This window comes from Calypte anna, chromosome 12 (genome assembly GCF_003957555.1).
Source record: "Calypte anna isolate BGI_N300 chromosome 12, bCalAnn1_v1.p, whole genome shotgun sequence".
NCBI classification, from domain to species: domain Eukaryota; kingdom Metazoa; phylum Chordata; class Aves; order Apodiformes; family Trochilidae; genus Calypte; species Calypte anna.
The window spans coordinates 8,867,877-8,875,552 of record NC_044258.1 but is presented as its reverse complement, the minus strand read 5'-3'; positions in this window follow the sequence as shown (position 1 = coordinate 8,875,552).

Here is a 7,676-nt window from a genome sequence, read left to right as displayed (position 1 = left end):
CTGACCTCCACTGTTGGTTTTAAACACCATTAAACTAATATTAAAACATTCAAATTTTTGTAAATGGTTGTTTACAATTACATATAGTTAGTTTTTAAAGTAAGTGATCATTTTATATAAATGGTGTTCTACAAGTACCCTATGGGATTATGTAGAGAGAGTTTAAACAAAAAGGGAATTGTGTTTCCTTTAGGATGTATTACATCCTTTATGTTTTTCTCAAGTTTTGTTTTAAAGGTTTTTGTTGTTTTTAATGTCATGCTGTAATTGGAAATGTTACTGTATTTTCTGGTGGCTGATTTAATCTACTCATTATGATGAGAAGCAGATGAGTCCCTGAAATGCAGTCTAAAACACTGAGTTAAACATCCTGTTATTTTTCAGTAATCCCTGGGTATAAGAAATAATTCCAGTACTATGGCAAGCTATGAAAATTATATATTAATAAATTCAAATTATCCATAATATTACACAAGATAATCTGTGCAAAGTACTCATACCAACAGAAGTAGAAAAAAACTGCTAAGTTATTGCCAAAACCATTTCTCTTACGTTCTACAAGTTTACAAAAAGTTACTTACGTTAAATTTCTTACATACATTTATACACTGATGTACATTACAGAAATCAGTGTGACAAGATGATAAACAATATAAACCAAGGTATTTTTATTTTTTTTAAAATGTCATTTTTATCCTACAGGATCATATTTCTGTATTTATAGTTCTTTAAAAAGTCAATTTTTTTTCCTGTTTCAGGCTTTGTAATTTATTTCAACTGCTTCATTCTTAGACCTGGATGATTATGCCAGTGAAGATGAAAGGAAAAATTTGCAGAAGAAAAGGCACAGGAAAGCATAGTAGATGTTGAACCATTTTCCTAAAAACTGTTCAGTAAAGTATTTAAAAAGACCAAAACATGTAAAGGGTTCAAACAGAGAAGAGAGAATGAATCTGCGTATTGACTTTTTAGTAATAGCCTTAAACTTTTTTGGAAGCATTTCAAATAAATTACATTAAACCGTTTTGATTTTTATTTGGTTTGGTTGTTTGTGCAAAAAGACTACAAAAAGATTTAAACAGTGCACACAGTGAGGCTTAACATGTGACCAACAGTTACATTTTGGTTCTCATGGAAATGATACATATTAGGTTCTGATTTGCTAGATGTAAAATAATAATGCAGATACAAGTCACTACACTTAATTCAGCACATTTACTGAAGTTTTGTTATATAACCAATTGAAGTAGGTGGAAAGAAAAAATCAGTATCCTGTTGTCAGTTTCTCTTTCTTGATTCCTTCTGGATAGATGGGCACATCTTTACTAACTACATATTATTCCCAAGCATTGAGACTATGATTCTGGAGAATGTAAAAAGCCAGCAACCAGCCAAGGACTCTCAGAAAATTAATGTATATTTTGTTTACTCTCATTTGGCAACCCACTTAGCATTGTGTTCAACATGCTGAAGTGTTTCAGTTTTGCTTTGCAGTTGACATGCACTTACCTACTGATTTGATCTAATAAAGCTTAGTCATGTGGGGTTGTTTTTTTGTTTTTTTCAAATTATCTTAAGGAATAAGCCTCCCAATTTAAGAATACTAATATCATTCTGGATTTGGTTAGCTTATTTTGGTTCTAGCATTCTTGAAATGCCCCTGATTTTGAAAGATGACTTCTTATTGCAGCAGGTGACAGTGGTGGGCATGGAGAGTGACATGTGCCAGAAAAGACAGGTAAAATGATGAATCCAAAGTAAAGAAAAAAAGTAATACAAGTAAGTATGTCAAAGTGATCATTATGGTTTGTATTGCTGATATCAGCAGAATGGAGTCTGAAAAGTTTTAACAGTGAACTCAGTAAAAGAATGCCCTTGGAAGTCTTTGAACTCCGGAGGTCCTCTGAGACTAGAAAATAACATTTAACTGTCTGTGGTCTTTGGTTTCCTAGATTTGGTCTGGAGCACTGAAAAGAACATTGCAAGGATGAAGACCTTTTGGAACACAAAAGTCTTCTATGAGACACCACAAGCACTAAGTTTGAAGTCGCTGAAGCTCAGTACCAGGGAATCAATTGGCAGAACCTGAGTAAAGGATTAGGCCTGCAGTTGAACTCCAGGTAGTGAAGAGTATTTTTCAGTGATGACTCCTATTCAGCATGACCCACCTGAACTTAGGAGTCATTCTGCAATAACGGGAACCAGTTTTCTTATTGCTTCACAGAAACTTCTAGAGCTTGAAAAACGCACCAGAACTTTTAGATACGAGTTTAATGTGGTTGCTCTTTTTGAAAAAGCTGATGTGTTATGGTGACACTGTCTGGCAATTAACAGTCTTGATTTCCAGGATCTAAGAGACACAGAAACTGAGTAATAAGTATATGGAAGATGACTTGCTTCTTTTGAACTGGGGGTTCCAGTTTCAGAATGGACGGTTCTTCCATATTTAATGTTTACTCATGAATACTGATTTTTAAAATACTGTAATATATTCTACAGGTTGATGCTGCCATCTACTGGAAATACCTGCATATTTTTAGATTTCATTTTAGTGCATTAAATATATTTTAAGATATTAAATATATTACTACTAAAAAAAAAGTAATTTTTTAATGTACAAGTAGATAATTTGACAGTTTTATCAGAGGATTGCAAATTTGTTAGAAAGAAGGACAACATGAATTTCTGCTGGCTTTACAGAGCTGAGACTATTTCCCCAGTTTGTCTCGCCTTTTACTCTTATAAGCGTATTTTCTTTATGGCTTGTAAAATATACTACATCTCTTTCCAAATGTGTAAATTGGATTTTGTCTGCGTTTTCTGAAGGTGCATCTCTTTGCATGGTCTATGAAGAAAGTGTAATGATACAGTTCTTTTATCTGATGCCCTGGCAGTGAAAATTTAGTGAGCACAAAATCAGCACTGAAATATTTTAAGAAACAGGATGTGTTCTGTATTACTAGAGCAATTTCTAGAAAGTAAAACAGTAATTTCTGGATAGTAAAATTAAACTGTAATAGTATGCTCAGACTAGATAATATTTTGCATTTCTAAATTTTCTTTGATAAAAAATACTGAGGTGATGTCTGGAGCCAAGCACCCAAGTTTGTTCCTTGAACTTGGAACTTTATGCAACCCTGCCTTATAAAATATCTTTTTTTTTTTTTTTTGGCTATTAATCTGATGAAAATCTGTATTACTAATGTATTACATATAATCTGATTTCAGAATCAAAAGGATCTGCAGCTGCTTTGTACTTGGGTGGGGAACCACTTGTGCAAGCCAGGGAGTCGTGGTTGAACACTTGGCAAATATCTGATACCACAGAAAACAGAAACTAGAAAGACAGTAAGGTGACAGATTTTACAACCCTTTTTTTACTTCAGAGTATTCACCTAAGCATTGTGATTTTTCACTGAACCTTTGCTTTGTGAACGGGGATTAGTGCTACCCATTTTGTAACTATAAGGATTTAAGATTGATAGTGATTGATAGAGATCCAGAAGTAGTAAGTAGTAATTTTTGTGATGGTCTCTTCCAGGCTTATATTAATTAATAGGTAATTTTATACTACTGCAAAGAAGTATCTTTTTAAAGCAAGTGGTAAATGAGGAAAAACTCTTTGTATGTTGTTTGGTAGATAAGCAAAACTTCGTAAGTTGTTTGGATTTGTTATGATACACAAGTTACCATGTTTATATTTCATGTTATCAAATGCATCTAAACATATTGTAAACATATGCCTTAGCATATTTTCCAGTGTTTGCTGTGCAAGTGATAGTAAGCATACATCTCACAGAGAATTTTAGAAGACAGTGGTTTCCCATATTGCCTTTTGTTTCTGAAGTGCTGGTGAATTTATTGGAACAGCTCTGTAGCTGATCCATAAGAAGTGGCTCTATTCCAGAATTTCTGGAATACAGTGAAGATATGCAATTTAGACTCAATGTTTCTCCTGAAGTCTTTAAAATCTTAACTTTCATATGGTTATTCACTGTGGATAGTGGATAGGTTTTTATCTGATGTGACCAGTATGTCAGTATGGCTATGATAATTCAGACAAGCATGTGTATGGATACACATGGTAAAATTATATTTTCACAATGAAAAAAGGGCTGTATAGTTACTACAGCTATACTTATTAACTTAATGGCTACTGGGAGACCTCTCTTTATTTTGAAAATTCTTTCACCCTTCCCAAAGCATACATATATATTTCAGTAAATCTTTTGGAATGATAATAGACAATATTATTGGAAGGGCCTATATCCATTCCTGGAAGAAGTATGCCTCACTTAACTTCAAAACACCTAAGAAATCTAACAGTGTCCCCACAAGATTTCTTCCTGTATGTAATTTTTATTGCTGGACAGTTTTTGCTAATATTTAACCTAATATTTATTTGATAAAATTTACACCTCATGCCAGTCACTAGGGATATAGAGAATATTTTCTCCTCTGCAGCAACATTTTCTGTATTTGATAACTGCTATTACTTATGCTCTCCCTTCTAGAAAAAGCACCACCATTCTTCCAATTTTTCATACAAGCATATAGAATCATGTAATACAAAAGAAGCATTAGATATGTTGTCAGAAGTTACAGCAGTGTCTGTATAAAAGAAGAGTAAGGACACCAGCTTACCTCTGTAGTATTACTGCTCATTTGTGAATGCTAGCAAGCCAGACATAACTAAATCCAAACACTGATCAACTGAACTAGTTGTACCTTGAAGATATACACAGCTTGGAAATTATTTTAACAGCTTGGCCAATTCAGACTTCATAAAACAAGTTGACATGTTTGGACATGTATAATAACACAGACTTACATAACACTAATTGGTACTTCAGTTTTTTACTTTTCTACTTGAATGAGGTAGAACACAGCAAAATTATTCTGATAATGTATCGATTCATCTGTAATATTCTCTTGACCACCACTGAATCCTCACAGAGGCAGGACATCAAATTCTCAGGGAGGCAGTTTAATCATAGGTCAAACACTGCATTTGTGAGTTTTATTGCCTCTGGATGACTGAACACCAGGTTTCTGCAATTAGATAAATTTTTGGTGTTATGTTTCTGTAATTTATGTAAATTATAGTTATAGATACTAATTACCCTATTTAAACTTGGCTGACTCCCCAAAGACTTCTAAGAAGAAACTAATAATTATTAGCTTATCTTCTTTTAACACCCTGGAGGCTACCATTTGTGGTGCATAGACCAGACCATTTGTGAGTCGGTAGGTTACTTATACTTTGTGATTTACAGATAATCTAAGAAGAGATTAATAAAATAAGGAAACTAGGTAAGAATTAGTTAAATTAGTTCCTTTGCATTTAAGCTTGGTAGCTGCTTTTGACAGACCAAAATAGCTGCAGTTACCAAGATTTAAGGTAACTGGTATAAGTAACTAATGAATACATGCATTTATTCAACAAATACAGCACTAGGATATTTTTAATGAAGAAAGCAAATTGTGGGCTCTTAAGGTTTTGCTAGTTACTTGTGAAACTAATATCCAGTATTTCTATTTCCTAGGCACTGCAACAATGGGTTATTTTCAGCAGGCACTTTTCAATTTGGTGAATTTCTCAGAGGTGCCAAAGAAAGGTCTTAGCTTTGGCTTTTGCATATTTACACCCTTTCTTTCACCAGAAAAGTTCTATCTCTGAGGCAGAGGGGGATAAATATTCTGATATCTTATGATACCTTCTGATATCACACTGGCCTCTGATTTGTGTGTAGGAGGGACAACATGAGGTAGCAATGCCATAAAGTACTGCAGCAAAATCCAGCAAAGCTCACCTGTGAATCGCAGAATCCTAACAACTATGTCTGTTGTTGCTGTGATGAAATTTCATTCCTTACTGTTTTGAAATAGCAGTTATTTGCATCTAAAGCCTTGATTTTCCTTAAAAGCTGATTTACATTCACGATCACAAGAATTAAATGCACTATTCTTTTAGTTACAGAATGCAGAAACAACAGGATGATCTTGTAACAGACAAGTAATTTAAGTCGGTGCTTTTCCATGTTTTGCTATATCACACATAGGTCCATGAACAAAGCATTGTATTTTCTTTGTTAGGCTAACAGAACTTGTAAAAACTTCACATTGTTATTTGGCTCTGACAATGAAAGGAAAAAAATGTATTGCACACGATAATCATCTGGCATTACTACATCACTAGGTTCCTTAGCAAATCTGTAAAAAGACTTTCTGACTTAGCTTCAATAGCACAAAACATATGTATAGCACTTGGTCTCACTGCATTTGCAAAATTGTAATTCTTTGATTTCTGAATTCTGATTGTTGCCTTTAGTTGATCTGCAATTCTTTATCCTATTAATGAGACTTTCTAGTTTTATTTTTGAAAAAGGTGAAATAGTTATTTGTACATGCAGTTTTTCTTGCTGAAGCTTGCTTGGTTTCTACAAGCCATGGAACACAAATAGTTATTGTCACTTAAGAACTGTTGCTATAGAACCTCTCTTTTGTCATGATCCTACATGCCCTTGATTAAACATATGAAGGAGGATTAAATTAGTGAAGTTACACAATGCAACACATAAGTCTTTACAGTAATGAACATTTCCTTTGCAGTTTGTCTCCACAACAAAAAGTGTAACAAACTATATTGTTTGTATTTTAACTGACTCAGTAAGAACTGTATGTCTTACATTGTCTTTGCACAAAGCTGTCGTTAGTTTTAATTTTAGTTACTGCTTACACTGAAGATATGTTACTCCAAGGACAGAAAGTGTTGTGTTTGTACCTCCCCCAAGGACAGAAAGTGTTGTTTGTACCTCCCCCTTGACTGAAGGGGGAAAGATGTTAAGGTGGTCTTAGGGGAACGAAAGGCTTTTTGGTGCTGTTCTAATTCATCATGAGACTACCCAAGGATTCTATTAATTACATTGATGGTTTTGCCTGTCCTCCATGGTTAATAATTTATCCTTCAAAAGTGGTAGTTTGTCATTTTGGCCACTTTGTCTTGAAAAAAAACTTTGAGGAATAGGATCTGGCGCTCCTGGTGCAGTGCTACTTTCTGTTCCTAGGAGCTGGCTGAGATTCCTCCCCAGCCCCAGGGAAAAGAGCCTGCCCCGTGCAGCTGCATCTTCATCCACCGTGTCAGCCTCCTGCAAGAAGCAGATGGCAAAACCTTACTGGACCCGAATGCTATCGTGAGGTTCCTGCACACGATAAGCACAGTTCCTGTGTTCCCTAAGCACAGTCCCAGGGAGACTGTTCCAAAGCAGCGTGGCCATTGCTGCAGCTCACGGAAGACGTGCGGTCTGATGGCTGGAGACTGAAGCGTGTGGCCTTATCTTCCAGTCAAGTACTCTGACTCCTCTTCCCCATCGGCACTGCCGGCGGTACCAGTGCCTGAGCGGGGACGTGGGCCCGGTAGCGGTTAACGGAACCTGCCCCGCCCAGGGACCGATCCCTTCGGCGACGGCGGGACCTCGCCTTGGGCCTTTCGCCAGAGCCTCAGGAAGGAGGTGCCGGTTGTCCTCGCCCACACCGCTGATAGGAGGGAAGCGGGAAATGAGTGAGCCGTCTCTTCCTCCCCCAGCTGGGCGCAGGGACCTTTCTCAGGCGTCGCCCACAGCCCGAGGCCACCGTTTTGGACAGGTCCCGGCAGCCGGACCTCCCCCTCAAGCCGC